Source organism: Sander vitreus, chromosome 7, assembly GCF_031162955.1.
Source record: "Sander vitreus isolate 19-12246 chromosome 7, sanVit1, whole genome shotgun sequence".
Classification (NCBI taxonomy): Eukaryota; Metazoa; Chordata; class Actinopteri; order Perciformes; family Percidae; genus Sander; species Sander vitreus.
In genome coordinates, this window is record NC_135861.1 from 28,021,195 (window position 1) to 28,037,034 (window position 15,840).

Sequence of the window (15,840 nt, forward strand, 5' to 3'; positions counted from 1 at the left end):
GCCGAGATTTACCGGCGGGTAAACATGGACCTCCAGGTACTGGCGCCAATCTGCAAACTTTCCCTTAAAGTGTTCATATTATGCTTTTTGGCTTTTTCCCTTTCCTTTATTGTGTTATATATCTTTTTTTGTGCATGTTATAGGTTTACAAAGTCAAAAAGCCCAAAGTCCCCCCCAAAGGGCCTTACCATCTTCCAGAGAAAACACTGTTCACCAACTGCTCCAAACAGCTCTATTGTAGTCCAGCCTTTACTTCCGTGACGAACATGCGTCACTTTGTAACACACGTTATAATGCTCGCCTAGCTGCTAGCATGGCACGCCCTCATACTCTGCTTCTGACTGGCTAGTAGTCCTTACCAAGGTACTGAGCATGTGCGACTCCCAACAAAGATGAAACAGAAGTGAGATGTCTCACTCTGTAGCTAAAACAGAGGGCTCAACACACAGGGTGAAAAGAGGAGCTGCAGCAATGTGCAGTACAACAAAAATATGGTGTTTTTTGAAAATTAAACCACGTAAACCTATTCTGATATAATTGTAGTGGAATGGCTTCGAATGACGACCGAAAACGCTTGTGTTTTACTGCGAACATTCATTGTTCACTATGCTGCAGTTTTACAAACGAGAAAGAACAACTTAGGCCTGGCGGACACGCTTTTCATCTAGCATCTCACGTGCAGCTCTAAAACTAGCAAGAGTACACAACAGACAACTTCCGTGTAGGCTACTTCAAAATAAAAGCACTTCCTGTGACGGTCTGCAGTAAAACTAAATTACTGTTAAACAAATAAGGTTGTGTACCTTTTAACATATCAGCTGTATCAATCAAGTACTATAAATAATGTAAATAGTGAGTTGACAGAACACTAAACAAGACATTTTTAGGCGTTCCAATATACTTTGATGAAGTGAAAACACACAGTGAGAGGGTCAAAGCTTAGGACAAAAAAACAGATAACACCCAAAAATAATTAATTTGATTTCCTGGCCTTCCTTCCCCTAAGTGGCATTGCCACTTGTCAGGCTGCCATTGCAAATAAGAACATGTTCTTAATGACTCGCTTGAATAAATAAAGGTGAAATAAAAATAAATCAATAAAATAAAAACTACTTCAGGTCTATTTTAACGTACACAGTGCCATGGTGAGCGTTTCTCAGCCTCTATCATGATTGACGATCGGCGTCTAGCCACGCACCTTGAGCATGCCCTGCTTTGTCGTCTATTTCAAAATAAATGGGACCATAATTTACAAAATGAACATCCGTCTGATTTGAGGAAGACTTGAAACTAGCAATTGAGACCATAAACTCATTATGAAAATGTTTACTGATGTAATAAATCAAGTGAGAAGTGGTGTCGTGGAGTATTTTCACAGCGTGGCATTAGGATCTGAACATTAACAGGGGCGATAGTATTAACTGAGGCTGAAAATATCACCGTAGCATCAAATCAAAGAAGAAATATTATCAACACTTTATTTGTTGAACTGACAGCCAACATTGATGAACATCAATTGATGAACATTGCTCCGATTTAACGGCGGAGTATGTTTCACCCTCCATTATTCATGAGGCGCAAATAGAAAGAACACAAAATAGTATCTTTCATATAGATGTTTCCATCTCTAAATAATTTAAACCTCTGCAGCTGAAGTGGTTAAAACAAAACAAATGGAGGCCTCTGTGGGCTGTTGGTGAATTAATGTGACAATCAAGGGCGAGGAGCTTGTTTTAGATAGTATTAATAATCCAGCAGATTTAAAACATTTCAGCTGCCATTAGGGATTCTGCCTATAAGCTATAGATAAATGAGGAGGGCTGTGATGGTCATATTGATCATTTTGAATCCGGTGCGGGCATATTTTTTTAAGAGCAAATTAGGGGGTTGTGGCACACGAGGATCCTCAGTTTGATATGCAAATCAACGTCATCTGAGGCAAATCTTTCTGTGGTGACAGCCCGGTAGCTGCAGATGTTGAACTTGATTCATCATGGCAAATGCATGACAAAGGGTTGGCTCACTCAAAGCTATGCTAATCAACATCAGCACTTCAGCAATCTTCTCCTGAGGGCCACGGTGGCAGGATTTCCACAGTATATAGTTAGATGTGTAGGTGTATCCGTGTGTGTGTGTGTGTGTGTGTGTGTGTGTGTGTGTGTGTGTGTGTGCGTGCGTGCGTGCGTGCGTGTGTGTGTGCGCCGCGTTTCATTGTCAGGATGTGTTAATCAAAAGATTCCCTACTCAGCTGTTGGGCAACGAGAGAAATATTTCTATTTTGACTCAGTTAAGCTCATTAGTAACAGTCTTAAATTGTGTAAGCATGGTGCTCTGAAGCTACAATACAACAGATGAAGCGATGATCTGTGAACAAATAGATCTCCCAATGAATATTACACAAGAGCCTGTAGGATTTACAATGAAATACACACATGCTTTATCCGTTAGGCCCTCAAAGGAGGCTTAAAATACTTATGGAGCCATATCACAATGTTTTTTTAATAAGGCTGAGCACACAAAGCAGTGACGAACGAAAGTGGCATTACCTGTAGTATGGTTGGGGATCAGCATCATTATTCTGTGTCCAGGTGAAATGTGTGCAGAGCAGTATCTCATCAAAACATGCCCTGAATGTCATTGATATTGATTGATCGACATTGAGGTGTTGAAATGAGTTCCTGTCAGAACGGCGCTGAATAGTGATGGAGTCGATTCTCAGCGCTCACTGCAGTGCTTATCAATCCCAAAGGCATGTAAATGCCATCATCTTTTTCCTACTCAATATTCTCATAATACCTTTACATGTCAATACAATGCAAACCATCAATAAAAAGCCCCGAAATGAAAGGGCTGCACCCAACTGTATAAATATGTGAGAGAAGCTCTGTTTGTTGTGGCGTTTGTGCACCAATTTAAATTTAAGACCTTTAAAGACCTTTTTTAACACCACATAAAATTCTACTCAACACCTGTTTTACAATCATACCGGCAAAAGTATGACAGTATAATAAAAAAAAAACTGTTGAGGTGAGATGGTTGAGAATTATGTGTTATTATGTCACGTTTTTCTGTATTTCCCAGCAGCACATAACAGTGATTCCTAATTAAGCTGGACCTGGATCAGCAGCATGAGAAAAAGATGTAGTGAATTAAAGGGGTGGTTCAGAATTTTGGACATAGGACCTCATTTCCAAGTTAGCCAGTGTGTTATTTATCAGTCGAGACAGTTTTCAACACTTTTCATCCAGTCCTTCCAGTTGGTGCTAGGCTAGCGCAAGTCAACAGTATCTGCTAGCCTGCCATTAAAAGCAGTCTTTCACACTCCACAGTACACCCGAGGCAAATAAATTATAACGCCAGACTGTTGATGTAAATGTCTGTTGATAAAATAATGTTAGAAATAAAACTACCCCTGCATCTCAATGATCGCATTACATTTTGAGGGACTAGTTTCTCATCAGCGGCGGAATTTTACTTAGCTCCGTTTAGTAGTACTGCGCCGAAAAGTAAACAGAGAAGCGCACTCCAGTTGGGAAACCTAGTAGCTGCTGGCTTGGACATCAAGACACCGGCGGAGACCCTACTCAACTGGCAAATGTGTAGTGATCATTTTAGACCAGACGACTTTGAAAAACCCCGCAATCTAAAGGACCACAAGTCACTGACAACGAATGCGGTTCCATCTGTCTTTCTAGATGCACCAACAGCTACTGATGAACAGGTAATAACTTTCGGTAGGCTACTCTAGCAAATAAAGCTAGCCTCTTTCATAACGTTAGCCTAGCTGCTACTAATAGATTGAGACTGACAACGTTAGTGGAGATAACGTTAATGTTCAACGCATTGTGGAGAGTGACAACGTTAGCTGACGGTATAGCTACACTCTTGGTAGATACCTGGCTGGGCTAACCGCTAACTTTAGGTAATTGCTGACAGAAACGTCATGTAAGCTCAGACAGTTTACATGCAAATTGCTAGCCCGTGTGCTTTCATGTACCGGTAACGTTATGTGAGTTATAGCCTGGCAGAGTGGAATTAGTTGGAGCTCACAGCGGCAGGTAAATAAACTTGCGTGATTGTCATGTAAACCGGCTTTCTCAGTAGCCTAGGTAATATCACTACGCCGCTGCTGTAGCCTATGCTACCAACTACAGGGAACAAACTATTGCAATGCGATGCAAGGGTAGTTTTAATTATTACATTATTCTATCAACATCATCCCCATGAACATCGATAGTCTGGTGTTATAATTTATTTGCCTCGGATGTACTGTGGAGTGGGTAAGACTGTTTTTAGTGGCAGGCTAGCAGATACTGTTGACTTGCGCTAGCCTAGCACCAGCGAACTCTGCAACTGGAAGGACTGGATGAAGGTCCTATGTACAAAAATTCTGAACCACCCCTTTAACCAATTTTGAAATGTTGAATTAATTTAAGTTTTTGCTGCTATTGGCTGGGGGGCTACACACCCACTGCCCAAAGGTTGGCGCCCAGAAACGACCTGAACACGGCAAAATATTTTTTTTAAATACAGGCAGATACCGACATCGCCACACACTTCTAGTGCTTCATGATGATTGAGAGGGATTACTCTTGTATGAGTCTATACATAGTTTTCTTTAGTAAAATGCTGTAAAAGCAAAACAAACATATCTCACCTAATTTTACATGTCATGTCCTAAACAACCAAACTCAACCTCCCAGCTCAATATAAACTGTACTGTATTTGTCTTAATGTTCTCATGTCTGTTTGTTTTAACACCGTCCAATTGTCCTATGTCTTCTTGTAATGTATTCATTGCACCAATTATTAAAAATAAAAGAAAGCAAGACATACACAGAGAGATCGTATACAGTAACTGGAGCAGCATTTTCTCCACTGTGTACAGTAGATTATTGTAGCAGAGTGCTTCTTTTCAGATCTGATGCCAAATGAAGGCGGAGAGGATTTATGTCTTTGATCTATTGTCTGGGTTTTAGAGAGCGAGAGAGACGTAGAAGGGATCTGCTTTTAAAGTTGTGTGAGGCGTACAAGGAGCATTTTAATGTTTTATATTGCGTTTCCTTTTTTTAAATATTTTTAATACATTATGTATAGCTATTTTCTTTTCATATAAGATGTACTACACAAAATCACCTTTCCAGATCTTATAAACTGCTTTTGTGCATCCACATAAACTTGATTTTTCATTCTAATGTACATTGATTGAAGGTCCCATGTCACGCACATTTTCCAGTTCATATTTGTATTTTAGGTTTCTACTCGAACGTGTTTACGTGCTTTGATGTTCAAAAAACACTTTACTTTTCTCATACCATCTATATTCACCCTCAGTCTGATCTGATTGGTCAGCCTTTCCAGGTCTTCATCATCTGCACTCTCGGAGTCTCTGCACTGTCATTGCAGCCGGGGAATTACTTTAACAACACTGTAGCGGCACTTTCTACCTATTTATAGTATAGTTGTGACATCACACTGTACGGAAGTCCTGTTGGCTCGTTTAAAGGCCCAGTTTCTGAATATGGGCTGTGTGCGTTTTTCTCTGGATTGAGTGTTTTGATACTTTCACAGTATTTATATAGCACCCCGACCTGCTTTATAATAAAAACAAAGACATGGAAATCTCACTTTTTACAATATGGGACCTTTAAAGGTGCCCTGCCACACAAAACCGTTTTTACTTGCATTTTTTGAAATATATTAGGTCCATATGTGTTTGTGTTATGTGGTAAATGTAAAAATGAACTGCTACCTCCTCTGTCAGCTCTAGCCACTGAAAAGAAATGAGCAGCGAAATTAGGCCAATTATAAAGGCTGGTCAGTCTGACATCATGTTGCCTGAGCTCATTACTATTCATGAGCTCGCCCAGTTGCGCTGGGTAAAGGATGATGATAGCCAAGCTCTCATTGGCTAGCTGTTAGCCAATCAGAGTCAAGCAGCCTCTAGTTACACAATCAGGTTGACATTTTAAGGTTTGAGAGAAATATTTTAACAACTATTGGATAGATTGCCATTAAAGTTGGTACACATATTCATGGTGCCCAGAGGATGAATTCTAATTACTTTGATGATCCTCTGAGTCTTCCTCTAGCGCCATGACGTCATGAGGTTGGCTTTGTGGTTTTAAGTAAAATGTCTGAACAACTACTTAGGCCTTTACACACTGGGGACGTTTCTTCTGTGCAATTATTTAGCACATCAATATATTTTTTCAAACTATTGTTTTTGTCATGAGTACTTTGAAACAGAACATGAATATAATGATATGAATAATAAAGTCATTTTTTTGGATACGGGGCCGAGCTTTCTCACCGCAAATAAAGACTTCAACCAATCGCGTTGTGTTGTTTACTTATGAGGATCTTAATACAACAACAGGAGGCTGTATGGACGGCAAACTTTATAAAAACTTTAAACCTTGACAAGGGCAGTGTTTACCAGAGACACTCCGTTCTTACCTTTCACAATAATAGCCCTGGACATATGCAACACTGTACAAATATGCAGTCTATGGTTACACTGTGTAACTGTTTACCAGAGGGATTCAAATTAATTTAGTATTTTGCTAAAAGGAAACTCAATAAAACAGCTTACAGTAGCTTAGTGACAGCACAGGTGCGACAGGGCTGGAGTCTCCAGGGCTAACCCCCGTCACTCCACCCAGCAGCCTGGGAAACGAGACAGGAAACCTCTGTTGGTCTCAAGGAGCCTCAGCATTTATTGGGTCCAAACTGCAGACTCTAGCTACTGTACATTCACTTGATATCCTCACCGCTAAATGTTAACTCTCCTCTGCTCCGGCCGCTCTCTCTCGTCCACTCACACTGCATCCTGTCATTTTCTCTCTCTCTTCAGCAGCGTCCTTAGAAGGACTTCCAACTGTGCCACCGACATGGTAGATGAGCCGGAGCAAATATTTGAACCTTTTGTTGAACAATTGTTGCAAATTTGCATTGCAGTGTGTATGAAGAGTTTCGATGCGAAATATTTGCAGCCGAAGATTTAGCATTTTCCCCCCGTGTGTAAAGGCCTTTTAGTTGTTGTTTTTGACAGTTTCCCTCAAGATGAATTGTAATAACTTTGGTGATCAGATCAAAATTTTAATTACCTGCAAAATTAAAGATGTTCCTATCAGCCTCAGCTGTACTTTGTGTTCACTGCCAATTAGCAAATTTTAGCATGCAAACACGCTAAACTAAGACTGTAAACATAGTCAAACTTTAGACCTGCTAAACATCGACATGTTGACATTGTCCTGGCTGTCATAGCTGTAGACTCTTGTTTTAGCAGTTGTGATATGATCCTGTTACTGTATTTCAACAGTTTGCAGTGGGCTTAAATATTGTTAGCTTAACTCACAATAGTTGTGACATTTTAATAGATATTTTTGCTATATATTTTGGCTGTGTATTATATTTCACACGTACTTTTCATGGTGTGCAAAGCCACAGTCAGCCAAAAACTACTCAGTATGGGAGAAATGACTATATCCTCGTTGTGAGTCATTCAGCGAACTGTCTACCATTGGGTGGTGAGTTGGATCACGTGTGGGGGTGGGCAGCTGCCCGACAGATACTGTGGAAAAATGTAGCCGTTAAGTGCCTGGTGGAGGACTCTGTTTGGATTATTTCAACTCTTAAAAGGATGTATTAATGGCTGAGTGAATAAGGAGATGGATTAATTGAAGCATGGGCTGGCAAGGTTGGTCTGGCGTTTGGTTGACCACTTTGATCCAGACTGAACTATCTCAACAACTATTAAATGGATTGCCATGAAATTTGCTAAAGATATTCATGGTGCCCAGAGAATGAGTCCTAATTACTTTGAGGATCCTCTGAGTTTTCCCTCTAGCACCACCAACAGGCCAAACCTTATTAATAATTAAAAATAATTGGATGCATTGCCATGAAATTTGGTACAGATATTCATGTACCCCACAAGATGAAATGTAATACCTTAAAGCTCCAAGGACTACTACTGCAGCCAGGCTACTTATTTATGGTCTGATAGGTGTGTTAGTAATTGGAGACATTTATAGCCTTGTGTTGAGCAGGTGCCAAACATGGAGCCCGGAAATGATGGAGCATTGTTTTAATTATACAGGCGGAAATGGGATCTAGTCACCACGGCAACTGAACCCAGGTTCCATGTATTAAAGTCAAGGGGTGACATACTTTAGGCATCTCACAAAAGAATATGAACAGTGAAATTCTGTCTCCTACCAAATGTCGGATTCATCCAACTGTAATTTTGACCATTTCACTTGTGTGTAAGTGAGTGAATCAAATAGCTATATCCTTTCAAGCATACTAAAGTGTTAAATTACAATTTAGAGATTTAACAGCCCTCTGAACAATAAAAAGATGAAACACCTGTGCTAAACGTGGGCAAAGTAAATCAGTTTGTCTGTTCAGACACCAGAGGTCTTACTGTCCCTTCTTATCTGATATATTCTCCCTAACCTCAGCTTCCCCAAGCATGAAATGATTTGGGCAGAATGATAGGATGTTTGGCTGTGGAGCAGTAGCGTGAGATTTGTTTCTGTGCAGATAAACACAGCCTTGACTATTGTCTTGGCCGTTGAGAACACTTTTATCTCAATTTCAAAGTGTGCGAGGCAGAAGATAATTATACAAGGAGCAAAACTGGTTCAGCAGTTTGCCAAATTGAGATTTTTGTTTTGACACTGCTCTGCCATCACAAACAGTTATACCTTTTTCGATGTGTTTTAAAAGTCTCATGATCACAACAGGGAAGAAACAAAGATAGAAATACTAACAAAATATCATCAAGGCTAAAAGAAACAACAACAATTTAGGAACATCTTGCTATTATGTAGCTAGGTCTTTTGTATACTCCACATTTAGACTAAAACTTCATAAGTTGTATGTTTTTAAATGCCAAAAACACCTCATTTAAAAACTTTAACACATGTGACATTAGTAAAATGAGGGATAACCAATGTAGCGTTAAGATAGCTTACCGGTATGGCTAATGTTGCTTGGTGACCCACCCAATTTAGTCGTTATGTAACATTATAGAGATCTTGAAAATTTCAATTGGCAGTTAGTTAGAAGGTTAACAAATTGGCTAGCTTACAGCCTTAACTGACATTTGACACGTACATAGAGCATAATTGACACGTATCATTTGTTGAAATGCTCATGCTAAAGTGGAGCTGCAAAGATTAATCGATTAATCGGTTAGTCGTCAACTATTAAATTAATCAGCAACTATTTTGACAATCAATTTATCGGTTTGAGTCATTTTTCATGAAAATTAAAGTAAAAAATTCTCTGATTCCAGCATTTTAAATGTGAATATTCTCTAGTTTCTTCTCTACTCTGTGACAGTTAACTGAATATCTTTGAGTTGTGGAAAAAACAAGACATTTGTCATCTTCATTCATCGTTTTGGGCTTCGGGAAACACTGAACAGTTTATACCATTTTCTGACATTTTTTCAGACCAAACAACTAATCGATTAATCGAGAAAATAATCAACTATTTAAATAATCGTTAATTGCAGCCCTATACATGCTCAAAACAAAACAAAACATAGACAGTTATAGTGCAAAAGAAGTCTCTAAATAAAAGAGACTGCTACCAGCTGGGGTGGACCAAAATAGAGAGCCAAAGTTGTGACGTAGATTAACGCCGAGGCTAACCGTTGTTCCAATGGCCTCGTGATGTTGCCTTGATATTCGGGGCTGGAGTATCTTGGACATCATATATTTTGGAGATTTTGGGGGAGTGAAGAGGACAGAACTAATGGATTTTCTCTGGAAAAAAGGAACATAACTTCTGTTGCATGAACAGTAATTACCGCTTTAGTGCGTAACTTTTTCTATATTAATGAACATCCGTTACATTCAAGCAATTGCCAAATGAGTTGATACAAAGCTAATTAAGAGTATCATCTACATACAACTCTCTCTGTATTTCTCAGCATGGCTGTGTTTAGAAATTGTTGTCGTCCGGCAGAAACTCAAGTGAAGATAATTACCTCTTCTGAAGAGTCCGTCATGTTTTTTTAATCCTGCATCTCCTCCTTGGCTACAAGTAACTAAGTAGTGAGCGATCACGGAAGGCTTGTGTCATGTGGATGCAACAACCGTTTTGTTTTCATTACTTAGAATTCCTCATGGGGACGACAGAACCTACGCACTATAGCTTTAAACTCAACCAGGATTAAAAGATAGTGACTACTAGATTATAAAGTGCCTTTACATTAACTAACTCAGAAAGTGCATTTGGTGTTAAGTTACTCTTTAAAGTAACAATTTTGAGGCTCTCCGTTTTGTTCTCTTTGGCGATAAGCAGTAATTGCAAGTGTGTTTTTGGATCTCACTTTCAGTTGTTTTTGAAGTTTCATCGTCTGTAGTCGTCGCTCTTTTCTTTGTTTGTTTGGCCATAGTAACCGCTTACTCACAACGCTGGCAAAACAGTACGCCGCTTCACACACAAGTGAGTTGAAGAGTGAGTCTGTTGCGTTAGCTCCGCCTACCTTGTCTGGTGGACAGATAGCTTAATGTGTGATGTGGGCTGGATTTTGTTATTTGTATTTATTACAAATGTCAGTGTGATTTTAAATTAGGTTTTATTGCTTCTGGAATAAAACACAGAGGTTCCAGTTTTACTTCAGTGCTGAAGCTTCCCTCTTCAGTAACTAGCAAGTCAAAGAATTCCTTAAACATAACAAATTCTGTACAAATCTAGTCTATATCGATGATCATTTACGGGATTGTTCCGGTGCCGCCAATTGTTCCACTGGATATCCCTCATTTTGGGCCGGATGTCCGTCACCTTCCGCTTTCTGTGTGTTGGCATTCTAAACTCCGGTGGATTTCTGAGGACTATGGTTAACTGCTCCTCAGATCTCTGCAGGGTAAATCCAGACAGCTAGCTAGACTATCTGTCCAATCTGAGTTTTCTATTGCACGACTAAAACAACTTTTGAACAAGCACATGTTCCATCAAAACAAAGTTCCTTCCCAAGGCTATTTTGCAGAGGCACCGTTATTGCATTCGGTGCTTAGCGCCGCCCATGACAATTGCGATTGGTTTAAAGAAATGCCAATAAACCAGAGCACGTTTTTCTCCCATCCTGGAATGTTGTGTGGACTAGCCAGACCCTACAAATCTAATAGTGACCTCTTTTTGTAGCAAAAGGTTCTTCGATTTAACCCTGGGAATTTAAATGTGTTCAAGCAGCCATCCAGCAGGCCACCCCATGGCAGGCTGCAATCTTTGTTTCCCTAATAATCCGTTATGGTCGTCTTCTGCCCACCAACACTCAGTAATCTCCATCCATAATAACACAGCTGCCTCAGAGATGTGGCAGGAGCCCCCAAATCTAAGCGCCTTTGGTGAGTAGGAGGCAAAGCCGTTCTGCGAAAACAGGCTGCGAGCAACATAAGGCTCTCCGGCCCTCCCAGGGTTTAATGTCTTATTATTTTCCGCAGACATGAACCGTTTTGTCAGCAGGGATGCTGCCGCGTTGCTGTCACTTCCTGTGTACACACAGCGAGGGGAGGTGGCAGGCTGAGAAATGAGGGGAAACTGGAGAAAGTCGCTTTTTAAGCCATTCATTTAGTTGACGTGTTATATCTGTGGATTATTTGGGAGGGTGTGGTGAGGGATTTAGTGGGAATTACGATGAAATATGCATACATAAAGCCAAGTGTAGAATTATCCAATTATTTATTTCAGTTGCTGTCACAGTAATGGAGTGTCACCACACATCTGTGGTTCTGTTCAAGTTCTAACACTTTGACTTATTGAATTTCTGTTTTCACACTTTGTTGGATTAGGGCAGTTTGTTCATTTGAACCTGGATGAATCATCATGAGTCCTGGAAACCAGATTAACTGCACGTAATGTGAGCACAGTTAGAACGAACGGTTCGGAGGAACCATTCATTTCTTAATATTCTTTTTTTTTTTTTTTTTGCGCGTCCCGCAGAAAGAGCATGACATCTTTGCAGACGGCTGAATGACTGATTAAAGTGAACTTTGAGTGCACAAAATAATTATGTAAAGCAAGATGTCTAATGCCTACTCTGACACTCTTGAAGTTGTTCACAGTGATAATGAAAATCCATTTTTCTCACAGAACAGTAGTTAACACCCTCTGCTATTTTGTTTGACTGTGACACTCTGTGCCTTGTAGCCCTGGGCCGTCCAGCACTCACGCATAGATTGTAAGCCATTACTGTTGGTACAGATATTCATGGTGCATGATTAATTGGTCGTGTTCGGAGGCAAACTCAACAAGCAGATAGATATGTGAGCAGGCAGTGGGGAGAAAGTAACTGTTTACTCCTTGGGTGAAAGAGGAGACTGGTATCATGATAAATGAAACCACAGAAACATTTTGCTGATGTCTTAGAAAAACGCTGTCTAGGAATCTCCAAACAATATATTTTCTAGGAGGATAAATGGCGTCTAATCTTCCATTTAGGCACTTTGATGGCCTCTGTAATGGCAGTATAAACCATCACGGTCACATTCAATAGGAAAGACTTAGAAGGGACGTTGGGCAGTTTTACTGCCAACGCAAAGAGAAAAGAGCGGAGAGGATTTAGCAAATTCCAACTATATTTCTCTTAGTGTGCACTCAGCAAATGCAGATGTGCCAACAGAAGTAGTGTCCCGCTCATCAGCAGTATGTGATTGGATTAGACTGCAGATTATTATGTAGGCTGGCTGTGTGAGCGCCCGGCAAGCAGATAACCAATGCCTTCAGAAATTATTAATCACAGTAAACCAACTCTAAAGTGTTTTTTTTCCTCCCCAGTGAATACATCAGCAACAGAACGAAAAACATCCTTAAATATAAGATAAAACTATAATATGCAACTGCAAGCACAGCACAGCCAAGACTGATGACTGGGGTTGCAGGAAAAGCGATGAGTTCCTCAGCTACACGGTGCACTTTATGGGAACCAAAAACAAAACAAAGAAACACATTTCAATCTCACCACTGACCATAAGCGGAGTTTGACATTCGAGCCAGGGGGGGCAAAAAAAACAAAAAAAAAAACTCAGTAGAAGCTGAGACCTGGCCTACCACTTGGGGAACACAGCACAAGCACATATGGACAAAACAAACTACATTGTAACAATTTAACAACTTGCCCTTATGAAATCCAATCGCGGCACGGCTGTCTTGGAACGCAATAGACAGACGGTGACAAACTGCCCCGACACTTAAATTCAACTAAAATGTAACCGTGAACAATCAGTGTTGGAGCTCCAGTCTGTTGAGATGCCTCTCCAAACGCAGAAACCAAGCGCAGTGTCACCATAAAACGTTAAGACACGTTAATAAAAAAGATCCGTATTTTGCCGTAATCCAGTGATACGAAAAAAAAGTAATCCACAGCGATCAGGAGATCCACTTCGCCGTTTAAACAATGTGGAATAAAACGTATAAAAGTCCAAATCTACACAAAACGCGCAATCAATTAGTAAGTTGACAGCAAATGTATATACATGGCATTTAGGAAACCTTTATTACAACGTTGGCACGGTAAGATGTCCAGACTACTGCAACAGTCATTTTGAAACGATGCAATTACCCGCTTCAGCCGCAATTACCCGCTTCAGGCCCCCCCCCCCTCGCAAACTCCGCGTATGCCACTGACATGCTGATTATGGTGTTAGTGTTACGATTATGCTTTGCAATTTAGTTTTCTTCTGCCATTCCCCGGCCAGAATTGCTCTGCAATCAGAACGATGTCATGCGATAATGATCAAGACTCTCAGATGAGTGACCACAAATGCGATGTTGTAATTTTCCAGTTTCGTTGTAATCTCAGCAGGGACATGTAAACAGCGGCTGGATGAAAAGAAACGAGCACTTTAAGAACACAACCTCGATGTGTAATTTGGCGTGAACCGTGTTTTACGTGTGAGTCATGATGATGATAATAGTGAACACCAAACGTTTGACAGGGGATTTGTGCTGTGATTAAGAAGCGCATACAGTAATGCCTGATTGAAAGAGGCTCTTTGTGACAGCGCGTGGACAGATGTAGCTGCAGCTCTTGCAACGTGGAACAACAAATGAAATGTGGCTCATGTAGATCACCTTTGAGCACACGGGGAGCCCATTACACTGATCTCCTTCACCACATGATAAACCTCATGGCAGCGACAAGACATTAAATCCTTAACGCACAAACTCTGTGGTGTTGGAGAAATGTGTGGAACACACGGTGAATTGAGTTAGACATGTCGGAAGATGCAACGGGGAGCCACGAAGCAACATTTAAACAGAAAATCTACGTTTGGATTTTTTCTTATAGCAGGAGTGTCACACTGGAAAATGAGAATCACATCAAGGGCCAGACATGTATAGTTTATTAACATGCTTTTATTTAGATAGATAGATAGATAGATAGATAGATAGATAGATAGATAAAGATACTTTATTTATCCAGAAGGAAAATTAAGGAGTCCAGTAGCTTATACACAACATACATACACATAGGCACACAGACATATGACATCCATGCACACATACATAGTACAAAAATACAAATGAAGATATCAATATTGTGCCCTTAGGCCGACCACACACTCCCTGCGTGGCGTGAGCATGTCAGCTGCGTGGCGTGTCCGTTTTTATTTCGGCTCCCATGTTAACAGGTTAGAGCTTCCACACTGCCTGCGTGACACGCACGTCTCAGGCGCGGCTCGAACCGCGCCGAAAACACGTGCATGCTAGAAATAGAACTGACGCCTATTTTTCACGCGCCAACTTGTGTTGGAAGCGTTTCCAGGCAAAATAAAATAGGAAAATATGTTTGTCATTTTGACACGAATACATATTAATAAATGATGATGTTGATGTTTGAACGTCTCTAGGTTTTGACATAAATGCAGATATATATGTAAAAATAATTTAAAAAAAATAGATATGCAAATATTGCAAATATTTTCAAATACAGACTGAAATATTCTGTAGCCTATTTTGCCGTCAATACCGCCGACGTTGTCTTTGCTGTAATCAAGTCAGTATAGATTTATGTTTAACATGAAGTATACTAGTGCTTGAGTGCAGTAAATCAATGGGAAACATACATGTGTACAGACAAGGCTAGCAGCAGCAGCACCGCGTCAGACACGTTTCTGGTGTGTAAAGACAGAAAATTCCACGCAGCCGCCACGCAACAGAAACAGCACGCTCACGCGACGCAGCCAGCGTGTGGCCGGCCTTACAGTAAAGTTAGATTGTAGCATGTTTAAAGGAGCGGTTTGGAAAAAAATGCAGAAAGGTGCAATGGTATCATGGTGCAAGAGAGTGTCAGTGCCTTGCCAGTGCAAATTCTATATCTATTCAAGTACAACAGGCTACACAATATATCAAAAATAGAATACTTATTACTTAACTATACCTAGAAACTAGTAAAAGACTTGAAGAAAAGTTAAAACTCTCCATACAGACAAAAGACAGCGTGGTGTATTGACCATACAGGCAAGCTAGCAAAATGGGCAGATGGCTAATATAGCCAGTAAGGGAGTCAAACAGTACCAATCAGTCCAGTCCAGGTTAGTTTATGTGTGTGTATAAAGGCACCCAGATGAAGGCATGGTGCAGTGTGCAGAGCAGACTTAACACTTAAGTCAGTCACATTTTCATCGAAAAAGTCAAATAGTTTTGACTGCATTATTGAATGTCTCATATAGCCTTCTGGCTTATAGTTTGGTCCACATAAAGCCTTACAAAAGTCAGAACAAAGTTCCTTAGCCATTGTAGAATTTATAAAATCAAGCAAAAAACTATGATTTAAAAGTAGGTTACCACACAGCCGACTCACAGCAACCTGTTTCA